At 43.7% G+C, this 16,336-nt stretch overlaps 1 protein-coding gene and 1 non-coding gene across 2 annotated transcripts in view; both read left to right on the plus strand.

Moving 5' to 3' along the window:
- Nucleotides 1–16,336, plus strand: part of LOC126175402 (large neutral amino acids transporter small subunit 1) — a 386,698-nt gene that overhangs the window by 152,009 nt on the left and 218,353 nt on the right. The window lies entirely within an intron of this gene.
- On the plus strand, nucleotides 12,208–12,282 carry Trnat-ugu (transfer RNA threonine (anticodon UGU)). The gene has a single exon. It is a non-coding gene; the product is annotated as a tRNA-Thr (tRNA).

The raw sequence follows: 16,336 nt of genomic DNA on the forward strand, positions 1-16,336 counted from the left end.
ATATGGTATCGACAGAAAAACCAGGGCACTTATACAACAGACGCTTACAAACACTACCTCCAAGATTAAGTTCATGGGAGAAATTTCGGAACCCTTCCACATACACACAGGTGTCCGACAAGGAGACGGGCTCTCACCAATCCTGTTCAACATGGTGTTAGACAAAATTATCAAGCAGTGGGAGGAACAAGTTAAAGGAATACAGCTGGGAAGAACACGTGAAACCAAAACAATCATAAAATGTCTGGCATTTGCAGATGATATAGCCATACTCAGCAATAATACACAGGAGGCAAAGGAAGCACTGGAATGCTTGCATGAAATAGCTGCCAAAACAGGTCTGCAGGTATCTTACGAGAAGACACAATATATGGAACGACAGACCAACAATGTACACACCATGCATACTGTATATGGATCCGTAGAAAGAGTCGAAAAATTTAAGTATTTAGGGGAGTACATACAAATGGGAGGATCAAACAAGGCGGCTAACATGGAACGAACGAAGAAACTCCAGAAGGCATACAAACTCACATGGTCACATTATAATAAGAAAAGCATATCGAGGCAGGCCAAACTTAGGCACTACAAAACAGTTGTATTACCAGAAGCATTGTACGCGTCAGAAACAACCACAATTGGAGCATCAGGCATCATAGACACAGAAAAAATAGAACGCAAAATTCTCAGAAAAATATTTGGACCAATTCACAGAGATGGCATATGGATGAAGCGACCTACCAAAGAGCTGTACCAGCACACTGACAGACTAACAGACGCGATCAGAAAACGCAGATTAACTTTCTATGGGCACATACAGAGAATGGACAACAACCGACTTACAAAGAAAATTTTTGATGTAGTAAACAGCTCAAGCAAGAAAACAAATTGGTATCATGAAATAGACGAAGACTTAAGGCAGATAGGGATCAACAGGCAAATGATAGGAGACAGGAAATACTTCAGAAACAAAGTTAGGAGTGCAAAATGTATTGTAAAGGAGAGAAAGAAGACAGGAACATTATGGACAGAGCAAAGGAAACAGGAGCACAGCCAAAGGATGAAGAGATTTTGGGAAGAGAAGAAGAAGAAAGGAAAGAAGTGAAAATTGTGTCATCATGTGATTTTCGAGTTCAAATACTGTCCATAAGGGCAACAATGAAATGAAATGAATTAAATATATTTCGTATTACAACAGATTTTTAGTTTTGGCCACTTCCTGCATGAGCAGAGCTTTAGCGAACGCTAACTTCTGCGTCTAGCGTCTTCCTAGAGCCAACTGACACTAGCACATTCTAGCGCAAAACTAAAATTAGATAGGTGCAAATAGTTCTGTTGTATGCCGTTAGACTGCGCGCGCTGCCTCTTTGCAGCTGACAACTGACAGTTACTTTACACAGAAACTCGCATTTCAAACGACAATCGGCCATTGTTAATTTATTTCCAGTGCTTACATATTCTATATTCTGTATTAAAACAGTAGTGTTTGTAAAGCGTTTTTTTTGGGGAAGCTACAGTTCACGTAGTTAAAAATTGACCGTTGGTTAAAAAGTGGTTCGTTAAGACGAGAAAGGCCTACAGATGAAGAGGAAGATAATGTATTTGTTATACTAAACACCCAGATTTGAAGACAAAGATTTTGAGCAATAATCAAAAATTTAACAATAACAATGATGGCTAAATTAAAAACTTTTTAAGCTCAATATTTTTTCAAAAATGTCAATGTTTTTGTACAAAAATATAAAACGTATAAAAAGACTCTTAATTTGGCTTTTTTAGGTACTTGATACTGTGATATGACAAGGTACCAGTCATGCTCGATGAGGGGGTCCTCAAGAAAATTTTGTTGGGAACCCCTGGTCTAGAGCATAACGCACGCACCGAGCGCTGGTTAGCGTTCTCTCCAGAAACACAAAAGGCGAACTAGAGTTTTAGCCAGTGAGTCTTGGACGAATGCACTCTACGCGACAGCTCTCAGCAGGTCTACACGTCCCACGCGCAAACGACCACCACTTGCGTGCACCGCTTTCAGCGCTGAAGACCACGGCGTGCCATTCCATCTTCCAAGTGATCCTCTGGTGGCAGCAGTCGAGCTGTGCACGTCGTTGCTGTGGTGAGACTGGAAGACGGATTAGAAGTGTACGCGCTCGTAGTCCCACTTCTAATAACCGGTTCGCAACAGTTTGTGTTGACAAGTCTGGTCTCACAAGCCCTCTTATCTGTGCTGTGGTAGCTGTACCGTCTGCCACTCTGCCTCGTGCATGGATGTTAGTGATGTCCTTAGGTTAGTTAGATTTAAGTAGTTCTAAGTTCAAGGGGACTGTTGACCTCAGAAGTTAAGTCCCATAGTGTTCAGAGCCATTTGAACCATTTTATCTGCCACTGCTGCCCTTACAAACATGATGAACCTAGCGGGCGTTCGTGTTGCGTGGACCTCCAGAACGTACTGTGAGAATGTTCAAGTGACCACTGATACCAGCATCGTGGCACAGCTGATGAAGCGCGTCCAATAGGAGGTGTGCCAATTTTCCGAAATGACCCTCCCGCCACTCGGATGGTTACAGTTTGACCCCTTTAAAACTTCTTGACGCAATAATTTATACCAACAGCCGTATGATTTTTAGAAGTTTATTTTATTTTATGAACTTCTATATGCTACCAGTTTCGGCATTACATTGATGCCATCTTCAGGCCTCACTCGTCCTAGTCGTAAAATCGCTATACACGGAAGGAGCCACAGTCTGTGTCACCTGGCCACCAAGAGCTGTTGCAAGAAGATTGATTCACGGATCCAGTTATATTGCTCCTTCCGTGTATAGCGATTTTACGGCTATGACGAGTGGTGCCTGAAGATGGCACCAATGTAATGCCGAAACCGGTAGCACATAATTCATAAAATAAAATAAACTTCTGCAAATTATACGGCTATTGGTAAATTATTGCATCAAGAAGTATATGCTAGCCGTCGTCCCACGATCTATAATGAATCAACGAAGAACCTTTAAAACTCGCTCTGTTGGCTGTAGGAAGCACGAGCGCGCCTCCGTGGTTTGGTTGTCTGCTTGCTTCACACTTCCGTGCCACACTGAACCTTCTGGCTGTGGGCATTCCCTATTAAGTGACACAGCCGGCGCTCTGGTACCTGCGTTACTACGCTATCTTTCCGCGGACGACGTTGAAACCATAGTTGCAAGGTGTTTTTTGTGACTGGACATGCAACTTTCCTTTTTGCCATAGGATACTGAAGTTTTGATCTATGTATACTATAGACATAACAACGCGATTAGCATACTGACAAGGTAGGAAATGTGCGCTTTAATAAAGTTAACGTACGAATTTTTCGACCGTCCATTTTCGGACACATACTGTGTCATTCACGAGCCAGATGCATCCGAAAACTGCCGCTGGAGAGCGTCGCCATCCCAAATCACGATGAGGAGGAAATTTCGTGCGTTAACCGCGATGGAAACCACGGCTGGCGCACAGAACGATGAGAAGCACGTCCCGTGTGAGGACGGCTTATGACGACGCGCGCGCGGCCCGAGGAGCGCGCTTTTCCGTTATTCGCCTCTTTTGTCGGGCAGAGAGAACGGCTCTTCCGCGGTGGCAGTGCCGGCCGACCTTGGAGATATCCCTCGCCCCGTACCTGCTTTGTACCTGCGGTTGCCTCCCGGGGCCCGCAGACCCTCCGCGACCCACGGTTCGGCCACGCTCAGGAATGCAACCCGCCTCTTCTGCCGCAGTCTTCTCAGTAGCGGTCTTCTCAGTAGCAGAACCACGCGCGCTTGTCACAATAGCTACCACAAGGGCGAGCAAGAAATCACCTACGTGATAAGTCACAGTGATTGAAAACTCGCAATTTTCACAACAACAACTTTATAGTATTGCTGCTGTGATCACGGTCACAACTGGATATCGCAAGTCGCAACTAGAAGCAGCATCCACGGCGAGTGCCATGTTTTGGACAAAGTTCGAACTTCTTTCTAGAACTTCGTCACACTGTGGATGTGTAACCTACCTATCGTCGAAGAAATTAAGCAAGAAGCTAATTTTCTCTGAGAAAAATTTTATTCTTGGTATCTTACCCGGCAGCAGTTTGATATGTTTGGCTAGTGTAATTAGAAAAGAATAAATGAGAATAACACAGTGATAAAGCAGGGGGTCACCAAAGCATGCCTGCCGGAAACATCATCGCGGTGACCTCGCTGAAATGAGTCCTGAAACAGCATCCAAAATACACACTACAGGCCATTAAAATTGCTACACAACGAAGATGACGTGCTACAGACGTGAAATTTAACCGACAGGAAGAAGATGCTGGGATATGCAAATGATTAGCTTTTCAGAGCATTCACACAAGGTTGGCGCCGTTGGCGACACCTACAACGTGCTGACATGAGGAACGTTTCCAACCGATTTCTCATACACAAACAACAGTTCACCGGCGTTGCCTGGTGAAACGTTGTTGTGATGCCTCGTGTAAGGAGGAGAGATGCGTACCATCACGTTTCCGACTTTGATAAATGTCGGATTGTAGCCTATTGCGATAGCGGTTTATCGTATCGCAGACCCCAATGGCCTCGTATCACTAGCAGTCGAGATGACAGGCATCTTACGCGCATGGCTGTAACGGATCGTGCAGCCACGTCTCGATCGCTGAGTCAGATGGGGACGTTTGCAAGACAGCAACCATCTGCACGAACAGTTCGACGACGTTTGCAGCAGCATGGACTATCAGCTCGGAGACCGTGGGTGCGGTTACCCGTGACGCTGCATCACAGACAGGAGCGCGTTATGGTATGGGGTGGCATTGGTTACACGTCTCGGTGACCTCTTGTTCGCATTGACGGCACTTTGAACAGTGGACGTTACATTTCAGATGTGTTGCGACCCGTGGCTCTACCCTTCATTCGATCCCTGCGAAACCCTACATTTCAGCAGAATAATGCACGACCGCATGTTGCACGTTCTGTACGGGCCTTTCTGGATACAGAAAATGTTCGACTGCTGCCCTGGTCAGCACATTCTCCAGATCTCTCACCAATTGAAAACGTCTGGTCAATGGTGGCCGAGCAACTGGCTCGTCACAATACGCCAGTCACTTGATGAACTGTGGTATCGTGTTTAAGCTGCATGGGCACCTGTACACGCCATCCAAGCTCTGTTTGACTCAATGCCCAGGCGTCTCAACGCCGTTATTACGGCCAGATGTGGTTGTTCTGGGTACTGATTTCTCAGGATCTATGCACCGAAATGGGTGAAAATGTAATCACATGTCAGTTCTAGTATAATGTATTTGTCCAGTGAATACCCGTTTATCATCTACATTTCTTCTTGGTTTAATCATCTGCATTTCTTCTTGGTGTGCCGGCCGGAGTGGCCGAGCGGTTAAAGGCGCTACAGTCTGGAACCGCACGACCGCTACGGTCGCAGGTTCGAATCCTGCCTCGGGCATGGATGTGTGTGATGTCCTTAGGTTAGTTAGGTTTAAGTAGTTCTAAGTTCTAGGGGACTAATGACCACGGCAGTTGAGTCCCATAGTGCTCAGAGCCATTTGAACCATCTTCTTGGTGTAGCAATTTTAATGGCTAGTAGTGAACGATGGCGGTAATCGCACGACGACTTCACTGTCTGCCACAACCAGGCGCAACTCGTGGCACGACGTCTTCTGGCGAGGCTGTGTGAGCTACAAGGCCTCACGAACCGTGCTGCGTGACAGTTCGGGGTGTTTATCGCATATGTCTGACGTCGTGTCGCGGGTGCCGCAAGTTCCGAACGCAACATGCAGGTCACAGAGGTCGAATCTTATCGACGGCTTGGTCCAGATCTTCCAAGGCCCCATATTTTTTTTCTTTACATTCGTATATGCAAATAGAATGCATATCTCGCCGCAGGAGACAGCTGAGGTCATTAAAAACGTAGAGTTTGAAACCTCGACATCCCATATTATGCAGTGTAGAAACAACTGCGGCGTGTGGAATCAAATCTTCAGATTCCTAGTGTTTCGAACAGACTTAAGCTTCTCAGAGAGAGAATGCAACGAGAGTGGTTACACGGTGGATGCGGACATATTATCGGATACGCGCTGTAGCTTGCGGATAAGAGCCCACGGCTATGCAGATAAAAACAGTTCATGAAAATAAAGACATATTTAATAATATTAAAAAAAGCGCGTAACGAGTATAACTGCAGATGTTTTAATATATGGTATCTTAAAATGTACACACATCTGTGAATTAGTTGTTTTTCCCGTGTGACAAACAATCTTCCCATCCACACATCACAAACTTAAAGACCAGGTGCCAGTCGTTACTGCACCACTAGATAGGCTACACCTGTCATAATAGACACAACATTTTGCTTCCACACTTCAGCACTTCACCTTCACATTAGCAGTAAAAGTTTGTTTGCTCTTGCCACATGTACTAGGAGTTAGTATTTAACATAAAAACAAAAGACTTGCAATAGCTAGAATTATTAGTCTGCAAACGATGTAAATACTGTTTTAAAGTCGTTCAGTACACCGTCCTCAGTCACCAATAAAAATATCTACATCTACATCTACATTTATACTCCGCAAGCTCTTCTACCTATTACACACTTTGTTTGGCCACGGACCAGCTTTCGGCTTCTTACCCATCTTCAGGTAACAATTGAATGCCGCAAACGCAGATAAAATAACATGCAACTTTTTTAGTCTTCTGTCTGGTTTGATGCGGTCCGCCTTGAATTCCTCTCCTGTGCCAACCTCTTCATCCCACAGTGGCACTTTCAACCTACATCCTCAGTTATTTGCTGGATGTATTCCAATCTTTGCCTTCCTCTACAGTTTTTGCCTTCTATGTCTCTAGTACCATGGAAGTCATTCCCTGATCTCTTAACGGGTCCCATCATCCATTCCCTTCTCCTTGTCCGACATATTCCTTTCCTCCCTGATTCTGCACAAATGGTTCAAATGGCTCTGAGCACTATGGGACTTAACATCTGTGGTCATCAGTCCCCTAGAACTTAGAACTACTTAAATCTAACTAACCTAAGGACATCACACACATCCATGCCCGAGGCAGGATTCGAACCTGCGACCGCAGCAGTCGCGCGGTTCCGGACTGAGCGCCTAGAACCGCTAGACCACCACGGCCGGCGATTCTGCACAAAAAAAATGGTTCAAATGGCTCTGAGCACTATGGGACTCAACTACTGAGGTCATTAGTCCCCTAGAACTTAGAACTAGTTAAACCTAACTAACCTAAGGACATCACAAACATCCATGCCCGAGGCAGGATTCGAACCTGCGATCGTAGCGGTCTTGCGGTTCCAGACTGCAGCGCCTTTAACCGCACGGCCACTTCGGCGATTCTGCACAGACATGCGACTTACACAGGTATTATTTACACAGAAGGTACAAAACATACAAAAATAATTACATGTGGAGTGTTTATATAGGAAAGTATTAAATTTTCGTCACACAGATCTAATTACATTTATTAAAGAAGGTAACGGTTTATCATGTTGGTAAACAGTTGACAACAGATGAAAAATAATTTCGAATTTACCATTTCAACTTACTGTGTGTAACTATAGTGCGGTTAAAATTGGTTCCAATTTTTGACATCTGGTTCACCGGAGTGGGACGTAACGCCATTGCCTAGGTGATAGCAATGGCAAGCCGGTGGTAAAGCGGCCCTGTTACCACACTGTGAATAAATAGTACCACGCACATTAGATGCATCAACATTCGTCAGCTCTCGTCGTTAAGTCGTATATTCGGGCGTTGAAGTGTTAGAGAGTCGTCAGATATTGTAAACAGTATTTTTACATTAATAACAATGCGGTACATCATAATAAAAGATTTTTGATGAAAGTATCATTCAAGAATACGTTTACCAGCGGAGAGTATGATGTTATGCCTCAAAACACTCCTCGAAATTCGACAATAGTAATGGACGGTACGCCATACCACTCTGTTGTGATGCATAAAGCTCCAACGGAGCAGTGGAGGAAAGCGTATATTATGCACTGGGTACAAAGAAATGTTCCATGAGATAAAGTTGAACCTACCATGTATAAGCCAAAGTTAATGGAACTTGTAGTGCTGTACAAGCCAAAACTTCACGCTACCTCGTCGACGAACAGGCGAGCAGTATAGGGAACAGTTTAATCAGGCTTCCTCCGTATCAAGCTCTCCGACGGAGTGTATGGACCCGGGTGAAAAGTAACATGGACAAAAACAACAAAACGTTTACGCTCACTGAGGCTGAAATGCTGACAAAAGAAGCCACTGCAGATGTTGTACGACAGGACTGGACTTGAGTTGTGAGCCATATCAAGAAGGCAGGTGAGGACACATTGATTCATGAAGGACTGTGACGAGTTTTGAGGAATAGGAACTTTTGTTGCCATGTTAAAATCTGCTTCTTTCGTCAAACACAGCAGAGTTTACCAATATTTATCTCAACGTTCTAATGCAGTTGAAATTGCGGTAGAATCCTGAAATACACTATTATTAAACTAACAACTGAGTGCAAATCAGATCAGTAGTTTATGAAACAGCCCATTCTCAGTATAAAAATAAACTTTTAACTCCTTCGCTTGGATTGTTACAAAACCCACAGCAGTTCTCGTTTCACCAGCTATCGATGGCCTTCAATAATTACATTATTTCACTGGAAAAAAAGTCTTGTTGCTTGAATATCGCGCTAGATATGGAAGTTCTGTATATTACTCGTCTACCAAAACACACTCGTCTTTGAGCGCTATCATTTGCATAACTCTTGTTTCGATATCTCAAACCGTTTGTGAGATATGAGGAATTTATGAATATTACATTCTAGTTGTTTAAGTGACGCAAGAGTTCGTGACTGACCGCTTTACGTACATTTCATTTTCTCGAGACTGGAAACAGACAGCGATATCCTTCCAAGTTTAAAGAATAATTCAACATATTATGTACGTTTAATACGCAACAAAATGTAACCTGACACGCACCGAACGAAAATTCATAGCGAGACCTGTTTTTCTCTTCAAACTAAGAATTTCTTGCACTACTTCACCTACTATCGAAATATATAATAACTATGACCATTAACGAAATGATAGGCGGTTCATCCTGAAGCTGACGAATTGAACTGTAAGATGAGCAAGAATGCGAGTTTTACCGAATAGTTTCTTTTAAAATCGTTTGAGAAAGATCGCAGGTCGGCCGGCCTTCGCGGCTTGCTGTTCACTCAGAGAGGCGAACCTGACAGATTCCGCGCCGAGCAGGCGCCGCATTGTATTTGTACTGTGACCATCCGCTGGCAACTCGGTCCGTGATGAATTGTCAAAAGTTGCCACTTATTTTAAACGTACTGTAAAACTTAAAGGAGAAAAAAGAAAATGAGTTTGAATACATTGTATCATGTGTTTCCAATAAGGTCATCTTTCTAATGTTCTTTACAGAATGTTATGTTTTACATTCTGCATCATCATACGAGTGGTTTCACGTTATTACACGATCGGTGAAGGTTGAATCTTTCTGTCTTGACCTCCAGCTTCTCTCGTTTGTAGATAACCTCTTTGCCACCGCTCTGCTTGACTGACCAATAGATACTTTCCCACAGCGTTTGCATGCGGCAAAGGTTGGAGTCTGTCCTTGCTATTGAATGAAAATTTTGATATGCTGTTTGTATTATAAAGAGTAAAGACAATAGTAACGGCTAACTGCAACCCTTGGAACACAGTGGTGTAGGTAGTCATATGCCGGTGACCATGACAAACGGATCAACCCCTCAGTTATGCACATACTATACCCTGGTGCCACTGTACGCAGCCCTTGAGGGTGTTGCCTTTTTCCGACAGTGCATGTTCCGACTTTTTGTTTCGCCCTTGGGTAATGGTCTAAGTGGAAAGACGTTGTGTTGACGGTGACGTCGTCTTCCGTTCCGTTGTGTTGACACATTCAGAGACCCGGTCCGGTATACTCTCATCACTTAAAGCAGCTTTGTTTCTCAGAGAATAAATTGCAGGTCACTTCTACAGCGGAGCGCTGTAAGGGTAATGCTATAGCAGCCTCAGTTAAACTACCGGACAGCAACCGACAATGTTTCTGCATAACACACGCTACGCCGCCCTCCGCCGGTAGCTTCCAGAGGGATATCTTCCCATCCGTACGTAGCTCCGCAACAGGTGGTTCCAGCCGTCACTGGCTCAAAGTAAACCTGTCACGGGCGCGCTGCCGACTGAAGGTACAGCGCGAAGCAAGGATCAGCCTCTCCCTGTCCCAATTTCGCGCACGCGCGTTGCCTTACCCGCTATTCAGAGCAGCATTACAAAGTGTGCAGAAAACAGAAAATAATACGTAGATGAAACAACCAATCAAAATGTTTTTACACAAACTAAAAAGTAAAATTTTAGTAAATGCAAGCAGTCGCAGCAGTAAATTTATTGTTTTTGGATGCTAAATACACAGGTCCAAGTCGTGCTTTTTTTTTCCACTGAAGACAAATAATATTCGTCCCCATTTTGTATTCTGGGTTGTTATGCTCTAGTCGAAAGAATTTCTTGGAAAAACCGAACGTTTCCATCCCGCCTGGGAAGCACATCTTTAAGGTATGCTGTAGCTTCTGTGAACATCTGATAAACAACCTGGCTTCCTAGTGACTAAGATGAAATTTCGATTCCGCGTTTTGCCGAACACAGGCGTGACGTCACACGTTTCCGGAACTCGAGTGCAAATTGGCCGTTGTGGCTTGCTGTGGTCCGGTATTGCTATCGCTCTACAGAGGAAAACATGGTGGATAGCAGCAACCGACAACGGCCAATTTCCATTCGAGTTTTGCAAACATGTGACGTCACGCCTATGCTCCGCAAGGCCCACGAGAAAGAAAGGCCGTGGTGCGTACGTCACAGCGCGTGACACTGCAGGTCTTAAAGAGTTCCAGCAGCCGTCTCCGGCGGGGAGCGAGTAACTGTTTCAGACGAGTTTAATAATTATTGACTGCTCGTTGAAATGCATATAAGCTCTCGATAGCACACGAAAAATTTAAGACCTTTAGTGGCTACCTTATCAGTTACATATTTATTTCCTGTGTTCCTGCACGGAACTGAGTTATCTCGTTCGCCTCGTATGCCCAGGAGGACACGGAATCGATATTTCAACTCAGTCATTGGGAAGCCACGTGTATAAGATGTTCATAGATGACGTTCTCTGCAGATAGTATGGTTCAATTGGCTCTGATCACTATGGGACTTAACATCTGAGGTCATCAGTCCCCTAGAACTTAGAACTACTTAAACCTAACTAACCTAAGGACATCACACACATCCATGCCCGAGGCAGGATTCGAACCTGCGTCCGTAGCAGTCGCCCAGTTCCGGACTGAAGCGCCTAGAACCGCTCGGCCACAGTGGCCGGCCATGATGACTGACGGTGAATAGGTAGGCTTGTAATTTTACGAGATGTTTGTGTATATAGTGGTGTAGAGACGTGTGTATAAAAATGTATGCACTGCCAGTACGTAGATACAAATGATTGGTTTTCTATTATTTCGCTATATGTCGAATCTGAAAGCGTGCATTATATTCTCTAATTTTATTTAAAAATGCTTCTATTCATTACATTCGTGCAGAACTAGAATTTTTAGGGATTTCTCTGGCTCACCTAGTACTAGATGAGAGATTTTGCCACCAGACCAACACAAACCAGCCGTCACTCCCTTCCATTTTATTGCGTTATGGTGTCCACATTTTGATCCATCGTCCCGTGATGACTAATTTATGATTAACTTAGTCAGTTAATATATGGAGATGGTATCTGTTCTTTCGGACATGTCTGAAAGAACAGATACCCTCGGTGACCATGCAGCGCTCTAGAAAGAGATGATAATAAAATCGAGACCATACGATGTCAACAGGCGTTGATATACATCAATGGGGACAGTTGAAAATGTGCCCCCCGACCGGGACTCGAACCCGGGATCTCCTGCGTCCGAAAGAACAGATACCATCTCTATATATAGTTCAGGCTAATCGGCCATGACCTTTTTCTTCTGTGCGGATGCACAAGTATTGCCCGAACTCTCTTACGGGACTCGGCCAGATTGCCTGTCGCGAGTAATGAGTGTAGTGGGCAGGGCCACTACGAATATAGTGTGTGGACATAAAGTTGGGAATGTGGGTCTCACGGGGAGCGTGCAAGGGATAAACCCCTGTAGTCGCACTATCCTCTGTGCCCTCGGTGGCTCAGATGGATAGAGCGTCTGCCATGTAAGCAGGAGATCCCGGGTTCGAGTCCCGGTCGGGGCACACATTTTCAACTGTCCCCTTTGATGTATATCAACGTCTGTCGACAGCGTATGGTCTTGATTTATCATTTCTTTCTAGTCAGTTAACAGATCACAATCAAATGCAGCCTCACCAAAAGCCTCCCACGTTCCACATGTACATTTGCGTCTCTCTGTCGTACAGCCTTTAAATGATGGCGTCGTTGTGAATCTTCAAGCGTCTTGGAAGCTGTAATAGACGCGTGCCACTCAGTGTCTAAAATGCGACGGGCATCTAACTGTTCCATTGTCTCGGTAGCTCTGAAGACTGCCTGACGTTCTGCACCCAAGAGTTTGCTCTGAGGTTTGTTGGATTCGAGTAACTTTCGCACATTGAGCTCTCTTAGAATTACGCGCAAAATCAGACTTATTTCGACGAGACTTGTAGTAATTGTTTTTTTTTTTTTTTTTTTTTTTTTTAATGTGCTGCGCGGGCTTATCATCGGATTTCATTGTCGTCTCTCGACCAAAACTCTCCAGCTATGCCACGTGGTGTAGGAACCAGGTGCACAATAACACTGGATTTGTGCTGTCACAGAATAATCTGTAGACACTAGACGTCGCCAACCATCGCACCAGCGTCGTCTACATACCACTCACGTGTACGATATTTAAAAAAAGGTCAATAACATTCAAAACGATATAACTGTCTCAGTAGCCTATAGTCTTCCTCAGGGTTCAAGTAATCTACAAACCAAAAACATCGGAATGACTTCAGCAGTAGAGTTATGAAAATGTACCAGAGTGAGTTACTTTCGCAATTAATAATAGGGCTACTGGTATTAGTATGGAAGTACGGATTAAATACGTCGAGAATTGAATAAGCATTGCATTGATTACTTTGAATCATATTACGTGGAACATATCAACCCATGAAAGCATTTTCACAAATATGATAAAGTTCAAAAGTGAAAGAGTAAATAGCTTTTCCAAAGAGTACATATTTTTACTTGATTTTTTTTCTTCATCCCGGTTCAAGCTATCTCACGTCAAATTTCATGGATATCGGTTGAGCGATTTAGTCGTGGCAACGTAAGAGACAGAATTACTTTCACGTTTATAATATAGTATGGATTTTCCGCTTTGAAAAAATATTAGCAGCTGATGTTCCTACCTCTTCCAGCACTACAAACGCTACAGTAGTATTTTCTGTGCATGCGGTGTGAGACAACGGACACGTATTCGGGAGAGCGGCAGTCAAAACCTTCCTCTAGCCACCCAGATAGAGGCTGTACGCAACTGTTCGCTAGCAAACGTGTGATTCCTGCGTCATACACCGAAATTCCGAGTGTATAGTGCGAGGGGACTCACTGCCGGTGGGCAGTGAGTGCTGCCGTTTTTACCACTTGAATGATAAAACAAAAAATACTGTATTTGACAGGCGAATCATCTTTCTTCTAACAAATGCAAGATACGCAATGCGTTCAGCCCACTGCGGCGCTTGCGGTTCTGGAACATACGTTCATTCTCTGGGGTGTCTCGGAAATACCAGCCTGCCCTGAATAACGGCATAGGTAGGCGCACCCGAATATGGTTGCAAAGACTACACTACATATCACTACTAGTGACAAGAGTGAAAGAGAACTCAACATAGGTTTTACTGTGATTTCTCTAAATCACTTAAGGAGAATACCGGGACGCTTCCTTCGAAAGGTCACGGCCCATTTCTTTCCTCAAGTCGATTTTGTAGTCGAAGGGTCATTAAAACTAAATCTTTCTTTCTTCCATGAAGGCTGCAGTCGTGCTATGAGTATAGTCAACATTTACATCTACTCTCCACAAGGCAGCCTACGATGTGTGGCTGTGGGTACTTCTGGGAGCACCATTGTTTCTCCCATTTCTATTCCATTCCTGAGAGATGCGTTTGAAGAAAAACTGGCGCTAAACATCCACATGAGATAGTTTTTCTATAAGTTTCCCTCATTACCAACGGAGTACTAAACGAATTCGTAAACGAACGTGCGCACTTTTTGGGTTCTTTTCTATCAACCTTATGTGGTAAGGATCCCAAAGTAACGAAAAACATTCACGAATCGGTTGAATGGAGGTTTGCTTTTTCATTATAAAGGAATTGCCTCTTTCCTATAGATAATAGCATCATCTGCGAACCATCTCACGAGACTTCCTACATTATTCACCAGATCATTTGCGTATAACAAAGTCCAGTATACAGTTACAAAGCAGTCAGAATTCCATCAATTTACATTGTGCTCACTAGGCGACAGTAAAGAAAGCCTTTGAGGCAACACCGCTCCACATTGGGTTTCATTATCTCATGTCTTCTGAATTTCATGATAAATTCCAACGCGATTTCTATTTGCTGAATCTGCATACATTTCAACAGAGGTGACTTTCATCTTCTAGAATTTCGTAATTAAAGTTCTACAGTAGATCGACAGAAGCGATGTAGGACTCTTAGTTACGTGCACGTGTGTCGCACGACACTCTCTTAACGTAAGCAAGTTAGCAGAAGCAAAATAATGTCACTGGGATATTCTTGGTGCGGAGAGAATTTGCCGTAGTACCACGTACAGCCGGCCAGGGTGCCGGAGAATGCTAACACAGTTGCGTCAGTTGATTTTCCCGGAACGTCGGTGTACGCATCACAACAGGGGAATTCACTGTCACCCGCTGCTGCTCCTCGGAGTCACTCGAATCGTGGGAAGGTTGTGACCTCCATCTGGCTACACACCGGGACCTGTAATATCGCTACGCCGTCGTGTTGTGTTGATGGCCTATTCAATGCGTAATCACCGCAGTTGATCGTGGGCACAATAATAGCGACGCACGAAAGGCACTCGAATACGACAGACAGCTGAAATCGAGAGGTGGTTCTCTCTCTAGTGCCACAATGTCCTTTCAATATGTTATTTACAAAAAATAAAGTTACTTGAATGTTTTATTCATTTTACTGTATGAGAGCAAAGCATTGTAATGATTAATAAGAGTGTTTGCGCGGCCATCAACCGCAGCAACCACAAAATATTCGTTTTGTAAATGTAAACGCCTTTTTCTTGCTGCAGTGTACTTTGTTCCAGACGCGTTTCGCCTCTTACTTTAAGGCTTCTTCAGTGGAATCTAAAATAATACAGATTTGTTTTGATATGGTACATTTAAGGATTATAAAACAGTTCACGTCTTGTTTTTTACGTAAATAAGTGATTATTTCCAGATATTCGGGTTTTCGGCTGGCATCGGCGTTTCTTCTCACCTGGCCACATGCTGTAGATCGCACTATAACTTTCATGGACAGATTAATAACTTAATCTGTCTACCCTATTTTCAATAGTGTTTTCACTTTGCCAACGTATCTGCTTTTCGGTGTTACAGCTTCAATATCAGGGCTTCAGTTGTTATGTAAGGACATTCATTGCGACTTCAAGACACCAAAAAGCGTTTATCAGAAATTCACAAATATTCTTCTGTAATTCAGTATTCTAACACATTTCCGCAAATTTCAATTGAGAAGGCTGTATAATTTCTACACATACGCTTTCCTAGCATGTTAACATCAGGATGATGTAACAAACGAAGTCGTGACGACGCCACCGTGACTTCGAAATGTGTTTGAAAATGCTATCGACAAGACACCAGGCGGATTTTATTATTAAACTGAAATACTCCTCATTCCAGTAAAAAGGAAAGACAGCCTGCACGTAAAAATAGATTTCTTTCCCTTTTCGAATACGGTCAACTGTGGAACACGTGGAACTTAAGGTCTTACCCTTTCCTTTCCTCTCTTCTCAGAATCCCTTCATTCTTTTACTTCTTTTCTTTCTTTCTTCCTCGGGAACGTACATCTAAATGTACATGACTTCGCTGCATTTTGCGCTTTAATGCCTGACAGAAGGTCCTTCGAAAAGTCTTCAGACTATTTCTCTACCCTTCCACTTTCTAACAGAGCGTGGGCAAAAATGAACACCTAACTTTCACAGGATGGCAACACTCACAACGTGAACAAAAACAAACGAACAGACAAAAACAAACGAACAGACAAAAACACTGTTATTGTGCGGAGGGAGAAACACACATAACTT

Source organism: Schistocerca cancellata, chromosome 3 (genome assembly GCF_023864275.1).
Source record: "Schistocerca cancellata isolate TAMUIC-IGC-003103 chromosome 3, iqSchCanc2.1, whole genome shotgun sequence".
NCBI lineage: Eukaryota > Metazoa > Arthropoda > Insecta > Orthoptera > Acrididae > Schistocerca > Schistocerca cancellata.